We start from the raw sequence: 15,516 nt of genomic DNA on the forward strand, positions 1-15,516 counted from the left end.
GCAAAGCTAATCTTAAATTGTAGAGATTTGTATATGAACTTATATCACCATAAATCTGGTCCGGAATTGAAGAGCACATTTACAAAACTCACTCAGGTTACCTTTTTTTGAGAAAGTGTTTGTGGACTTAGTGAACTTTGGAAATTTAACAAAAGTTTCTCTCTATTTTGGTTGTATGAGGACTGAGTGAGTTTTGGTTTCCAGCACATATGATCATATGACCAGAAAGCATAACCTTAGGTCATTGGCAGTCTCTTCTCAAAAGCAACAATAAAATGTCATTTTGGAAATGTGCTCTTCAGTTAAATGGCCATGTGTAATTTGAATCTACTGAGCCAACCAGTGTTATAGTTTACTTGCTGGACGCTAGGCATTTTGTAAAATTTTACATAATTTTTGTCCAGTACAAAATTGAAATTGAAATACATATTACAATATGCAAAACAAAGCATATGAAATACCAGAGGAGTATTGCTCAAAATAGCCACAATTTGCTCTAATAACAGTTTTACAATTTTCACATGTTTCAGCGGGAAAATGCCTGATTTATCTTCTGCAGATGTTCTTAGACATGCAGGGTGCTTTGCTTTAACTCTGTCCTGTTCATCCCTTACATGTTCTGTGGGATACAGTAGACTTGCAAAGCCTGGTCATTAGTCTGAGTTGCCCTCGCTGTTGTACTTTGCCAGGCAGTTCTTGTACGATTTTCAGGTGTGAGTTTGTTCATTGTCTTGCAGGAGAATGAAGCACCGGACAATGTGGCGTAATCCTGACCTTTTGGTACTGTAGCTACGTTAGCCATGGTGGATGAGATTGCCAATTTATCACCTCTCTCAGTGGAAAAGTAGCCCCAAACCACTACAGTGTACCTGTCCTGTGCTTGACAGTGGACACCACATGCACATGCATAAGAAATTAAATGGGAAACTTTATGGGTGTTTAGTAGCACAAAACGTTTTCCAACTCCTAAATGCATGAAATATATGTACAGTACTGGTTTTAAGGTTTGGCTCTCAGAGGTAAATTGGAGTTGCCAAATTGCCCATAGGCGTGTATCTGTGAATGAATGTAAGTGCACCCTGCAATGGATTGTTGCCCCATCCTGGGTTGTTCCCTGATCTGTGCCCGTAGCCTCCAGGATGGGCTCCGGACCCCTCCACGACCTTGGAAAAATGGGTTCAGAAAATGGTTGGATGGGATGGATATATACTGTAGATATATTCCAGTGCTGGCTGGGTCACATGGTGCTTTACCCCAGGTACTTTGCTTTCTTCGGTGGTTATGTGGTAGCCGGCGAGCTGAAGGCCAGCCACAAATTTACGTGAAATTTCGAAAGGCTCAGCTTTCATTACTTAAAAAATTGAACCTATCAAAAGGCCAAGGACACTGCGGAATACAGGCAGGTGCAAAGGTGGAAGGCGAGAAACAAATTAAAAAGACAATGAACACAAAGGCACAATCTGACAAAAGCATTAAAATCCTATTCCAAGCCTGTGGCTGACCCACGCACAATGGTGTAACCCCCAAAGCCTTAAATTACCAAAGCCCAGGCTTCTTACACTTTCCAACTGAAATCCACCCAACTGGCTTTATCTACACTTAACAATCAAGTCTCTATGGGATGGAACAAAGTACTTCGCCCGTTCAGGTTCAGCAAGACACATGGGTAACTGTTATAACCATGAATTAATTCAATTTATTAACTTAATAGCGGCATAAAATGCATATGGAAGAACAAATGACGGCAAAGTTCCTAGATGTAAAAGCCAAAAAGCTATTAAGAGGTCAGAAAGTAAATGCACCACACAATAAGGGTAAGTAATCACGCAGAAATAGCAGCTAGAGGAATGGCTGTAGTCCATTTTCTAATCTTTTTCGAATGTTGAGCTGACAAGCAAAGACTGATAATTAGTTCAGAGGCACTGATTTGAATTATGAGTCTGAAGCACAGACTGGCCCTTTAACACGATGATTGGCTCATCAAGTGTAGAAAGCCTGATTGTCATAAACTGAATGTCAGTTCAGCATTTAGAACTTGTTTACATATGTAATGCATATTTAATTAAGCATTATCAACCATGGCATTAAATGGGATAATTGAGTACTGAAACTGGAAAATGAATTATATTCGTAATAGGCCTTAAAAACCTCCACCTCTGCTCTGTCATTGGGTGACGTTTGCATGTTCCCAAAGCCCCAAGACTTTAAGTAAGGCAAGTAATCGTCTCTGTATTTTCCCCATAATATTTGCCTGTGTCTATGTGCATACTTAACACTGCGGGATGGGGTGCAGACAGTAGTACACACTGTGCTGCCCATATACCTAAAATGGCAATATATATTTTAATTGCATTAAATTCCTTATTTCGTCTTGGTCATCATTTGCTGGGTCCTGTCCATTTTCCCTGTTCTGAGCACACTCTATAAATAATTTATTGGCTGTTTCATTGAGGAGGTCATCTTGCTTTGCCATATAAAAACTGATTAATTTAACATCAGATCTGTCATTAAAGGATGAGAATAAAACCTAATGGAAAATTGATAAAACGATACGGCCATTTAGTACTTTGGTCCATGTAGCGTCATGCATATGAGCCACATACGGTATCTGCTAGACTCCCACAGAGACACATAACAGACATTCTGAGGCCAAAATCCAACACCCAGACTTCTTAATTATACCCTAGCAGTTATGAAACTTCCTTACGTTTATCCCATCTTCCTCTCCTGTGAAACACCAAGACACATAACAGCTGAGAGTGAAACTTGGGGTCCGAGTACTCACAAAATTAACGCATATTTCGTCAACTACTTCATTTGTACTATGTTCCACATGAAATGTTCTTCAATACGTACTGAAAAACTGATGTCCTCACAGCTATCATCGGTTTCTATATTATCCGCCACTGACACATCGCTGTCGTCAACGAACTTCACATTCTCATCCTTACTGTCATCATTTTCAATCCATTCTTATATTAATTTAGGAGCTTTTGCAGCAGGTGACCTTTGAGACATTTTACACACAGATTATCTACAACGATGTTTGTAACGGCATACGATGGCTACCGAAGGTATGACATCCGATACGTCACTGTGCATCAAAGAAGAGGAAAAGAGAAATGTCAAAGTATGCCCAAAGCATATGGGAACAGATGCACCAAAGTGCATAGCATACTGTAAATTCGAAGCTGTAAAACGCTATAGTACAAATACCGGCAGTGGGCTGGACAATTCACCCCAGGTTAGCTTCTAAAGCATAAATATCATTTAGCAGCAGGATAATCATGGTTTATCTTTTCTCTGATAAGTTTCAGAGATTGGAAAACTTTTTGCGAAGGAAATTGCTTACATTACGACTGCACAACACACAAGAACAAAACAATTAAGTACTAAACATTTCCAGTTTATTTGTTCTGAAGTTTAGCTGCGCATGCGTCCTCCAAACCAATCACAATCAATTTCAGCCTTGCTCACTCATCATGTGACATGATTTTGAAAAGCTGAAAAAAAAATATGAGCGAATCACACGAGCGAACATCAACCGGTCACCAGAAGACATTCTTCATTCACGGTATGGAAATGTTTTGGATACCACAGAGAGGAAATTGAGCAAAAGCAAGTGATTTGTTGGTACAGCTTTTGTCTGTTGGCACTCACGGCAACAAGTGTGATTACGCTGCTGTTGTTAATTTTGCATGTACATTTAGGTTATCAAGATTGTCGTTAAAATGTTCTTAAAAATTATGGGTAACACTTTACTTAAAGCACTCATCATAATGCATTATAGATACCATAATTAAGTATGTGCATTCATGAAGATACTTATAGTGCATTGTAGTTGAGCTCTTAATTGAACATTCACATTGCATAATAAACATTGCTTTATGAATATGAAGGTATTTGTAATATTATACATGAGTGTTTAAGTAAAGTGTTACCAAATTATACTCTAAATTTGTTCTTAATAAAATTTTAAATAAGAGTGAATTGTTAGACAGTCATGTGTCACGGATATGTTCTCAGAAATAGTAATTTCATCACAGTGCAAACATCACAGAGCGTACTTATATATAGGCTATATAGTATCGGCTAAATAATGATTAAGAAGTACAGTGAAGCAAATATAAAAACCAATAGCATATTTATTTATTATCATTATCAAGTATTATGTACTGTATATAATTGTGTGCATTATACTTATATCTGTTTAATCCAGAATCAATTCAATTTGTTTTTATACAGTATAGCGCCTTTCAGAATGAGTGATGTGTTGCGCTATGAACAAAATATTCCAAAATATTCCATTTTGGAAATGTTCCAAAATATTTTTCTCCAAAGTTGTCCCCATCACAAGCGACTTTTCTTAATTTGAATAGGCACTGTATGGGTCACTCCGATTTTCCAAAGGGCAACTTCTTATGTCACTGTTTATTGATCTTGCTGTTGCTACATAATGTAAAGCTTTAGCATCAGCAGACAAGCATTGTGGTGAATAATTAACTGAATATTTATATAATAGCAGAGGTGGTTGCTGCAAATAATCATTCTGCACAAGAAATGCACACATGAGTGCTGCTAGAAATGGGATGGAAAACAAGACAAGTTCAGTGGTATCAAAGCTGCAGTGATTTTTCGAGGCAATGCAACACTTCAGAGGGAGCAAAGCAACTGAAAATCGATGCTATTCACACTATGTTAGCTATTGTGGTTGCAGTGTGAGTGACAGGTTATGTAGTTGGTTTCTATATTGATATACTGATGGTAATTTTCTTATCGTCATAAAAGGTAGCGGTGGCATAAGAAGATTCAAATACATTTATACAGTACCAGTAGATTTCTGTCTTTCATCCCAAAGACTGCTAATATACGATTCTGGGAAGACATATCCATTTTGGAGTTAATATATTAAAAACAACCATGAAAACAGAATTGCATGTAAGCTCCAACAATTGGTTGTAATCACTTTTCTGTGCATACAAACTATAAATGCCTGAATTAACATAAATTTTACACAAATTTGGCTTCTTGGGAAACCATTTAACATCTTGCTCTAAGCTGATACTCCCTATTGTATAATGTGATAATTATGAGACAATTATTTAATTCTTTATAAACAAATGTTGCTCATTACTGAACCCTACTTTAAAAACTGCAGCATGCCAATTGAAAGTAGCAAGTGACGGATTCGCCTGTGTAACGTAACTCATCGTGTGATTGGTTCTGTGCACAGAAGTAATCCAAAGAGCCACGATTCAGCAAGACTAATCAGGTTGTAATCTGGGTTATAATTCATGCAATTATTATCACATTGTTGTACGATATGGAGAGTAAAATTATGTTTTTGCACTTACATTCTTTTAGAAATTGTTCTCAGTTCCAGATTAAAAGAATATACATCACATTCTACATGCCTGTCCTTCCTGACTCCTCCCAAATGCAGCCCTGATGAGCCACACCTGTTACTTGTTGCCACCCGTTAGTCTTAGTGTTTAAGTACCTGTTTCCCTTGTCAGTCCCAGTTCAGTCAATGACACCGAACCCTCGATGTTGCCTGTGCCCTTTCTAGCTCCGCTCTTCCCGTTTTGATCTCTTGTGATCCAGTTTGTTTACCGTCCCTGTTCTTTGAGTTCAATAAACCCCCCTTTTATTTTGCAAAAAACGCCTGCTGTCAAGTCCTTCATCCGTCACAATATGATTATTTATTTACTTTATATACATTTATTTTATAGAGATGAAAAAACGAATGTCATAATAAAGAAAATGAATAACTGAAGTGTAGGAGCTCCACTGGTATCGCCGGTATAATGCATAGATCATGGTTATAAATCGTGAACATAGGTCATGAATGAACCTATGAATCATGATAGAGAGTGCGTCCCAGATAAAACACTCACTGAAGCAGCCACTTCAGCATTCATTTCATGCCAGTTGTTTTTTAGGAAGTATGTATAGAGACTTGACGCCGAAATTAAGAGGAGATTAATGAAGAGGAGAGCGACCCTGTTGAGATCATAAGTGGGAAACATCGACGGTCATACATGAGAGGAAGGTGCAGTGCATCCTAACCCCAGGCAGAATACCTAGATGTAACAAAAAAGGTGGGGGATTGGATAAATCGTGAGTCACATGACTGATTCTGTTATCAGGAAATTGATTCAGCGCTCATATTATAAAGATTCCTGAAACCATCGGAGATGTGGATGGGGCGTAATCAGAATCATCCCTAGCGATGAGTTTGCAGGTTCTGATGAAAGGTTAACCACAGAGGACATCTTCATGAACAGTGATTTGTCAAACACAACAAGAGGGTTAAACAGTGTGTTCCCACTGCTGTGGGTTTGGAAGACGAAATGGAAAGCAGTGACCCCGGCCGCTACGCCCAGAGTGTCTAAAGCGCCAGGAGACTAGCCTGAGCCCCAGCTCTGCCTGGGAGGCCTGCCAGGGGAACAGCTGGTCCCAGCTAATGCCAACTACTAGTGCTCTCCAGTGCCGAGATTCACTTTCTGATCTTTCACAACCCAAAGGAAGCAGCATCATGTCCCTTTACAGCTAAGGACATGGCTTGGCTCAACGTGTTACTGTACACTGTATATTGGACCCATGTTCCCTCACGTCCCAGTGAACCTGACCACTGACACCCTGAAAGGTTCCTGGGACCTTATTCCTCCTTTTATCTCCTTGGGATTCAGGGACTCGGAAGGTGGAGCTAATATTTATCCTGTGACAGGAAGCCAGATTTACACTCAGCGAGACATAATTTAATGCTTGCTTGAGTTATTAATGAACTTTACCTAAGATTATACTGTACTCACTCATGGACTCACCTCCAGAACTTCAGCCTGTGCAAGGCTAGAGGTTTAGCGAAAAAATGTATGCATTGCCGTATATGCTAATAAAGTGCAATATATTTTAGTGGGAATATATATTTATCTATCTATCTGCTGATTTATTTCTTTCTTAATAGAGGGTAGCTTATACTTCACTAATGTTAGAAAAATTAATCAATTTATCTGAATTCTTTCTGGGACATGACAGAGAAAAGTGCTATTTTTAAACACCATTTTTTTGCCTTATTTGAAAACTGTGCAAGAGACGAAGTTCTAACACACTATCCTGCCACGTTTACGAGACATATTTAATCGTGGGTTTGAAATAACCAGAGATTCAATTTTAATTTGCAGTGAAAATACAGTATAGATACAAAGTCTACTACATACATTACAATTCAGGGGCTTTGTTACAATAAAGAGTAGATCTTGTTCACGTTGCGACATTTAACAGTGATCAGCAGGTCGAAGTGTAGCTTTGCTTGCCAAGGGCTTCAGATTTCAGATTTGCACTCCTTGTGTTTCAATTAATTTTCCGCTCCAAACACGTGCATTTTCAGTAAGCTGGTGAGCCTAGATTGTCCATAATTTGTGAGTGTTCAAGTTGTGATGGACTGGCATCCCATCCGCCTTGTGTACGGCGTTCTGCTGGCCAGACACAAACATCACTTTCAACCCATATTAAGTAAGTGGTGATGGAAGACGTAAACATATTGCCTCAGATAATTCTCCCCTTTATTCACCCACGGTATGTAAAATTAGAAGCATGTTCAGAAAATTAATCAGAAGTAACAAATGAACTGACCTTTTTTGACAGAGTATCCATCCACTACCAGTCCATCCATACCAGTCACTGATAATGATCTCAGGTGTTACAAATTGCTTTCCAGGTGACACAAGAAGCTAATTAGGCTGCGCCTATGTTTCACTATAATGATTTTGATTAATCAAAAAAAAAAAAAACAGGCTGTTCTATATATTAGTCCAATAAACAAGAACATCGTTAAAATCTTTTAAAACTTATCAAACTATAAGAACCATCATTAGGAAGTAGAGGAGCTATGACACCACCTAGACCATGGTATGATCTTGATGAAAGAAGCAGGGGAAGATTGATCAGAGAGGCCACCAAGAATCGAGTCGCCGCTTTGAAGTAGCTGTGGGACTTTTTGTGATTAAAAGTTACTTTTGCGCATATTAAAAGTAAAGCCAGAAGGTCTGTACACACTGTGCAAAGGTGCCTGAGAAGAACAAGAGAAGTCTGCACTGAGACTCACTTGAGGTACGCAGATCTCTGGAACCGTTTGGAATAAGGTTTTGTGGATTTTTGTGGAACAGATCTTTTTGGCTTCTTTGCCAGACAAGATTTTGCAAATGTTGAACAAAAGACGTGATGCCCTGTGGTGATTCAGTCAGAGACCTGACCTCAAAAGAGGTACGTGAGCTTGAATAATTCTGTAACAGGGATCAGCAGATCTTAGTTAAAATGCTTCTTTTGGCAGTAGTTAAAGGATACTATGGTACTGTAGTACAAGACTACCTCAGCAATCAGTAAAATTATTAGTCCTTTGGTTAATGTCATCTTAATTGATTTTGATTTGGCAATTGGCTTCCTACATGCATTGAAATGTGTTGCGAAATACAGTGTAGGAAGTTTTCACTGCTTGTTAATGTAAATGTCAAGTTTAATGATCTTAATGTGTACACTGGGCAGTTAAACTGTAACATTTGTTAGGAAACCGGTATTTGCCACGACTGTAATTCCGCACGGTTTGTAGATCTTAAACTTTCCACAGCTTATACACGATTAGATGCTTCAGTAGCTTGATTGGCAGCTATTATAAATTGCCCATCGGTTCTAAACCAGGGATTATTTTTAGACTAAGGTGACCTGTGAACACTAATTCAGTTTTATGTGGTTCTTTTTTTATTTGTAACTTGCAATGGAAAATAATTTATCTGCATATTAAATAATTTTGATGCGATGCTGGTCTAGACTCCATAAGTTGCATGCGTGTGTGTGGAATATAAATACCTTGTGGCAGAGTCAAGCTCAAGAAATCATTCAGACATCAGTGGGTGTATGAGCATAAGCCACAGATAGACCGTATTTGCGGGATAACAGCCCCTCTGAAGTCGGGAGAAAGGTGGTAACTCAGACTGTGGGAGACAGCTGCCAACATCCTCATTCAGTGCCAGGTCTGTCTGAAGCGAGAACACCGTGAATGGCAGTAGGAGGGAGAAACAGAGGGTAGGGTTAAAACCAGACCAGAAATGTAGAAAGATAAAGCAGCAGCTGAAATGCTTCTCCAGGTATAACAAACAGGCTACAGAGTCAGGCAATGTGCGCCAGGCTGGCGGGTCAGGGATGTGATTTTAGAAGGAGCTGTGACGCTTGGTGTGTGGAAGCAGGTTTCGTGATTGTTTGTTTGCAGTCATCAGTCATTGTAGGTGTGGCTGTGCGGTCACATGACAGCCGGGCTGCCTGAAGCACACAGCCAGAAATCTGACAGGTCGCAACTGCATGAGGTGCTGCACTGGGCAGGCCACCTTCCCAGGGGGGTGTGGGGGGGGGATTTTTAGGTAGGAAACCGGGCCAGTTACCCCCAGGCCCTGGATCAAAGGGGGGGGGGCAACCGGGTCCGCTAACCTTTAAATAATCTGCATGTCAAAAATGCGTATCTGTGCAAACATTGTATGGTTTTTCTGAACCAATTAAAAGCTTGGGATTATTTCTCTCTCTAATTGTCCTCGACACAGTGGTCAACATTTTTTTTTTTTACCTCCCCTCCTTATAATGCAAAAAATGGTTTAGTCTGTCATGCCATGGTGACGTTATAAGTGTATCGCTGAGCCCCCCCCCCACCCCAGGGAACTTTCGAAATGGTACGTCGTCAAAACTCAAGTGCAGAAGAGGACCAAAAAAAAGAGAGAAAATGATAGCAGAGGTGCGATGAACTTTATGTGTTTGATTAAAGATGTTGGATTCTGCTGATGGAGCTGCCCTTTTAGCTAGCCTGTATTTGTGCAGTGGTACGCAAAATTTACTCAGTTTCGGTACAGCGGGGAAAACAATCCATCCATCAATTTTGTAGTTTTCGGGGTCATGACCTAACAGTTCTAATGTACTGAACTCCTGTTATGGCAAAGGAGGGGAAAAGGGGGATAAGTAATTCTGAGAGAAAAGGGGGCTTATTAAAGAAACTGAACACAAAGGGCAAAACTTCAAAAGAAAATGACTATAGGGAGTCAGAAAATAAACAGTGAAAAATACTAACTTAACTAAAACCCAAGGAAACAAGCACAACTAACGAATGAGGAAAGACCAGGACCCAGGAAAGAGACCTAGAAACTAAACGGAGCAACAACACACAGCTACAGTCACAATAGCAGACGGAGAAGCAGGACAAAGGCAGGCACTTAAATATGCAAATAACAAGGAGTAACAAAAGGCAGGTGTGAATCATCAAGACAATAACCAATGAGCACAGTGCAGGGAAACAGGCCACAGGTGGAGAAACTTAACTAACAATTAACATGCACAGAAACTAAGGAACTTTAACAAATACCAAAACTAGGAAACATTAACTACATACTGGGAAATAAACACTAGGAACTTTGACCCACCGCTGAGAGCTAACACTAGGAGGGACTGGGAACACACACACAAGCAGAACAGAATTAAACTGGACACAAATGGGATAAACAAAATGAATGCGCTTTGAAACAGAAACCCAGTAAACAAAGCAAGGGAGGTTGGTCTCAAATCCATGACTTTATGATTACAGCTTTGGTGCTGCCCCCTTAACGTACTGAGCTATGAGGCAGCCCCAGGAAAAGGGGAAACACACTAGGGACTAGTACAAAGAGGGAACAGGATGACCAGCAACACCTGCTGGCCAAACGTTGCCCAGACACATAGGACAGGGACAGACGTCATGTTCTATACTACTAAACATAGTTGCATAACTGTAGTGATAATCATCCCGATAGACATAACAGTCAACATATCCCGGTAAAAGTACGTTAAACCTGCAGAGGCTACATCTGCCTTGCTTCGGTTGTACACACCCAAGAATGTTGTCGTCTCAGATGAGTTGCCAAATCCCATGATTATGACTGACTGTAGCCAGAATTAGCCATAACCAACTCACAGCCAGGATTAGCGTAATGATTTTCCGTGTTGAATGTCTAGTTGTGAATGTAGGTTCATTCATCCGTTTCATTCTGCGTACCTAACTGAAAATGGGGTATTGAAAGGTCGATGACGAATACGTGTAGCGTTCCGTTATAGGCCTGTTAAATAAGGTTTGAGAGCTCTTTGGCCATGTTGGAATGGAACATGTGCTGTATGTCCGTTAAACCCAGTTAGCAACCTGTGCGCAGTCTGGAAATGTTGTTTTTGGTGAACCTTGGAGATCTTCTTGACTCTGGGCACGAGTAAGACACATCGGGCCTGAATGACACACATGTGGACCCCCCCCCCCCCACGCACACACACACACACGCCTGGGTCACATGTGTGCGGAGTTTGCATGTTCTCCCCATGTCGTCGTGGGGTTTCCTCCGGGTACACAGTCCAAAAACATGCTTAGGCTAATTGGAGTTGCTAAACTGCATTTGTGAGTGAATGGTGTGTGAGTGTGCTCTGCGATGGGCTGGCCTTCCATCCTGGGTTGTTCCCTGCCTTGTGCCCATTGCTTCCGGGATAGGCTCCGGACCCCCCGCGACCCAGTAGGATAAGCGGTTTGGAAAATGGATGGATGGATGGTTGCATTCACAGATTTTATTTTTTTTAATTGAGGTTATCCATGTGAGAACGGACAAAAATGTTGCCACAAGGTCAAAAGTTCTATCCCATATTGGGGAAATCTGGTCCTCACAATGTACAGTAATTGCAAAAACTCCCACACATGCACACACACACATATGTTGCTTTCTGCAGACACGTTATTATCTATCCACATAAAATCATAAAAAAAAAAAACCTTTAGAAAAAAACTCTGCCCCTTTTTCACGGTTCCTCCTTTATTCTGTCTTGTCAATTGATATTGGCACTCCTTTCATCCTGACCTCCTCCTCACCCTGCATTTTTACAGAGTGTTTCACTATAAACATCTCAGTATGAAGCTCTTTTTCAAGTCCCCGGTGGCTGGAATTCTTGCAATCAGTGGCAAGCTGAAGTTAAATAAATTTCAGCTACTATAAGACAGATGCTTTATTCTCTCTCCCTCTCTCTCTCCCTCTCTCTCTCTCTCTCTCTCTCTCTCTCTATATATATATATATATATATATATATATATATATATATATATATATATATATATACACACACACACAGATATATATATAAACAATAAATAACACTGTTTATTAATTTGACATTCATATGTGACTGTTTACAGGAATTAAATATGATTTGCGGAACTAAATTTAATTGCTAATTAAATCAAGCAATCTGTCATAAGTATAAACAAATAACTGTCATGTCCCGCCCGCCACGTCTGCCTGACCCTCCTGTCTTCTCCCTCTCATGGTCTGATGGGCTGCACCTGATCCTTGTTACCTCGCGTTAGTCTATGTATTTAAGTACCTGTTTGTCTTGCCCTCGTTTGTCTGATCATTAATGTCGCTCCTCTTGTCAGTCTGTTTTCATCCCTGCTGTTTATTTCCAGTCCCTGTTTGTTTAGTTTTGTTTCAGTAAAGCCCCTTTTGTTTCACCCAAAACACCTGCTCTTGAGTCTTTCGTTCTTCCAGCCGTTACAATAACCAAACAAATGAACGGGTCTTGTATTGAAATGAACAACGAGTACATCTAATTCTCATTTCATGCTGACTTTTTATGTGATTTATCTTCTGTGTTATGGGATTAGTTTGTAATGCAGAAACTAATCTTAACTCAATTGACTTCAAGATGACATCAGCCATTGCTGCCTGGATATTTGATTGGCCTTATATTTATGTTAAAAATGAAAGTGAAAGTGAAAGCTTAGATCGGGGTGATACAGAACTATTGATGAATTCAAGGAGGAAGAAGAAAACATCACGAAATGGCGAGTCTGCGGCGGTTCTGCATATGTTGTGGCTGGCATGCTACAGTGTAATTTGTGCAGCCGAAGTATATATAAAGCAAATGAGAAACTACTTTAAACTACATTCTTTTTTTGCCATTTTGCTTCTCTGAAACACCGTAAAGGGCCTCGGTCAATATGACTCTCCCAGTGGATCTCAGAGGTGCCAGGATGCTTTTGTTTATACGATGTTTTTGTTTATATTTGTTTAGGGTTTAGTAATTAAATCATATAAAGAGAAGAAATTTAGCTCCTGACATTTTTTTTGTGATTTTGTTTATTTGTCTAATATGGCATTTTTAATTAGCCTAGCAGCATAACATTCTTCTAGTATCAAAATACCAACTATCTGTTACAGCCGCATCTCCATCCTGTCCTCCTTTGGCCGCCCGAGCAGAGAGTCCAGCTTCTTCTCACACTGCTTCTCTTCGGTTTTCTGGGCGCCATGTTTCCTGACCCTTGCAGTCATGTGACTGTGGTGTCAGTTTACCAGAGTTCCCCCTCCGGCTTTGTAGTTCCCTAGTTCCCATATCCAGCTTGTTCTCTTCTTCTGTCCTAGTTCCCATCTCCTGGTTTTTGTGTCCTGGTTACTGTCCCCCAGCTGCACCTGAGTCCTGTTTCTGCTCAACCTGTTCTGGAGACTTCCATCCAGACAGCAGCTCTAAGTCACGGCAGATGCAGTTTCTCGTGCTTTTCTGCATGTTATCCCTTATTCTGTCAAATATTTCATGAAGCCAGATTTATCGAGCTCCCTGAGTCCAGCATAGCAGTTTCCTTTCATATTAAAGGACTCTTGTATTGTCCATCCATCCATTTTGCCATTCAGGGTCGTGGGCTACGGGCACAAGGCAGATGGCATGCCAACCCATCGCAGACTATATTGTTGTATTAAAATGAAACTATAAAGTTACCAATTATAAAGTTTGCAATGAGAAGTATTTCTCCTGTATATCTTGTAATATTGTCCTATACTTCATATTTTCGCACTGAGCCACAAACAATTCTGGATGTTTGTAGATGCCGGCAATAAAATTTTTATCATGCAAGTTATAACACTTGAAAATCACACAACACACTGACATTCCTCAGTAGCCGTAGTACCCTGAAGAAAAATACGTGTACGCAGTTCTTTGTCTCTTACTTTACAGCGGCTTTTGATCTTTTCATCCCTCCAACCTTGTAACTACTCCTAGCATGGGGTAAAATCTAGCCATCCTTCTTCTCTGCCCACATTGTTCTCAAGGTACCCGAGCAAGGACAGAAAAGGACCAGCAAGGTTTTACCCGAATTACACAAACCTATAGTGCCTAATTATTATGGCTAATGAATTTTATATATTTATTTTGCGTTTATAAAATCTATTACACGTCATTAATTTTATTTTTTATTTCCGTCACGATGTTCTTGCTCGTAGGATTTACATTTAATCTCATGTTAATTTTCATTGTCCTCTCTGCATTGCCCACTGTCTCCTGCTTTAATCAATAGCCGAAACTGAAAAAAAAAATACTATATATTCTTACTAATATCATATTTTTTATCAAATGCTTTCGGTTATATTTATCTCCGAATATGTAACTCGTACTGTAATATACAATTATAAACAAAAAACAATGTATGCAAGTCAAGAAAAAAATATGGGTTATACAGGAAATCCCACTCAGACAAATATGCACACTGAGCAAGATCTACTGGCTGTTCAGATTATGCAGTAATGCAAATGTTAGAATATTATTATTATAGGAATTATTATTATTGTTGTTGTTTGCTGTTGTTGTTGCTTTTGATCACGCCAACCTAAAACATGAACAAACGCAAGCGACTAGTTAGCAGCCAACAATGTATGCAAATCTCATTTGTTTCAGGCACTGAAGAACTCTGGACATGCTTTTGTGCAGTTATTACCCAAACAGAGGCTTGAATATAAATTAGCCAGACTTATCAAGAAAACAGTGCATAAATGAGACACTGGTGCAGTCAAGGAGCTGCAAGACCACTGGGACTTCATCAAAGGTATACAGTAATGAGTACATGGACATAGTAACCCCCCCCCCCCACACACCCCCTGAATCTATTGCTGTGAAGAAATCTATATTCCTACCAGAACCATGATGAGGTACGTTGATGATAGACTTTTATTCATTACGGTGTTGGTGCACTGTTAAGGTGCCAGCCGGAAAGAGTGGTGATGTGTGATGGAGAAAGGGACAAGTAGGGCAGAAAGCAATGCAATGGTGCAGAGAGAATAGACGGCGAAAGGGTAAACCTGAACGTTTAACCCCTGCATTATTGCCTCGAATGATCTTAAAAAAAATCACTCCGAAGAGAATCATAAAACCCCCGGAAAATGGCGGTCCATCTATGTTTAAAATATTAAATACAGAAGACCCTTCGCCTGCAGGATGCAGCATGCTCCATATCTTTGAAGGTCTGCATCACTTTTTATTCCTCCTTGCCCCCCACCCCCAGTGCCTACCTAATGAGCTGATAACCCCACTACTCACTATAATGACCCCTCCGTTTAATGAAGAACAGGAGGTCCGCAAACTCTTTGGGGATTTGTACTGCAGGATGGCGATTGGATACATTAACAGATATTTTACCACAATCTCTGG

The sequence above is a fragment of the Brienomyrus brachyistius genome, chromosome 4 (assembly GCF_023856365.1).
Source record: "Brienomyrus brachyistius isolate T26 chromosome 4, BBRACH_0.4, whole genome shotgun sequence".
Classification (NCBI taxonomy): Eukaryota; Metazoa; Chordata; class Actinopteri; order Osteoglossiformes; family Mormyridae; genus Brienomyrus; species Brienomyrus brachyistius.